We start from the raw sequence: 1233 nt of genomic DNA, 5'->3' as shown, positions 1-1233 counted from the left end.
TGATTGTGGGTTCCCTCTTTCATTTAATCATTTTCCCACAAAATCAACACTAAAGGAATGACATACGCAACCAGGAATCACCACAGTACTGTAGATAAAACAAGGCACATCATTCTCATGCTGCAGAGGAAACTTCTTCAGATGTATGAGAGACATAATGACACGCTTTTAACGTAAATACTACGGACCTCAGTGCTCAAGAATGAATACTGTGTGCCACAGACTTTTTTCATTTACATTTATCTTGCATTTAGATGGCATCACGTAAAAATTAGAAGCACTGAGCAAACAGGCCTGTCAAACTGATGTTTAACAGAATTGAACAGAATAGGTTGAGGTGTACTAGAGATGTTACAGTTCTATTGAAGTCAAGAACGATGGCGGTTGAGTATAGACTTGTTCTCAGCATTAGAGGTGACTGTAGCGAATGATTTGGTGAACTTTTTATCGATTTATTGCGAGTTGTTATCGCTGACTGTGGTGGTAAGCGACAAATTCCACATACCCAAGGTAGTTACATAACCTACAGGATACATGCTTTCTTCAAGCGCAAAGCACGTGTTCGCAAGTGTCGCATCTGTCTCTAGGAACCAGCAGCAAAATGGAATCCCTGACCTGCTCGAACTGTCTTCGTTCGTGAATCGAACTACACTGAAGAACCACAGAAACTGGTACATCTGTCTAATATCGTGTATGTCCCCCGCATCACGACGTGCCATGGACTCGACTAACGTCCAAGTTAGTGCTGGAGGGAACTGACACCGTGAATCCTGAAGGGATCATCATTAATCCGTAAGAATGAGATGGGGCGAAGATCTCTTCTGAACAGCACGTTGGAATGCATCCCAGATGTTCCGAGAGCCACTCTGTAGCAATTCTGGATGTATGGATTCCCGAGCACGGGGTCCCGGGTTCGATTCCCGGCGGGGTCAGGGATTTTCACCTGCCTCGAGATGACTGGGTGTTTGTGTTGTCCTCATCATTTCATCATCATCCAGGAAAGTGGCGAAATTGGACTGAGCAAAGATTGGGTAATTGTACGGGCGCTGATAACCACGCAGTTGAGCGCCCCACAAACCGAACATCATCATCATCATCATCAACATGGATGTATGGGGTGCCGCTTGGTCCTGTTGGAACCGCCCGAGTCCATCTGAATACACAATGGACATGAATGGATGCAGGCGACCAGACAGGATGCTTACGTACGTGTCACCTGTCAGAGTTCGTAAC

This window comes from Schistocerca cancellata, chromosome 1, assembly GCF_023864275.1.
Source record: "Schistocerca cancellata isolate TAMUIC-IGC-003103 chromosome 1, iqSchCanc2.1, whole genome shotgun sequence".
NCBI classification, from domain to species: Eukaryota; Metazoa; Arthropoda; class Insecta; order Orthoptera; family Acrididae; genus Schistocerca; species Schistocerca cancellata.
This window is presented reverse-complemented; position numbering follows the sequence as displayed.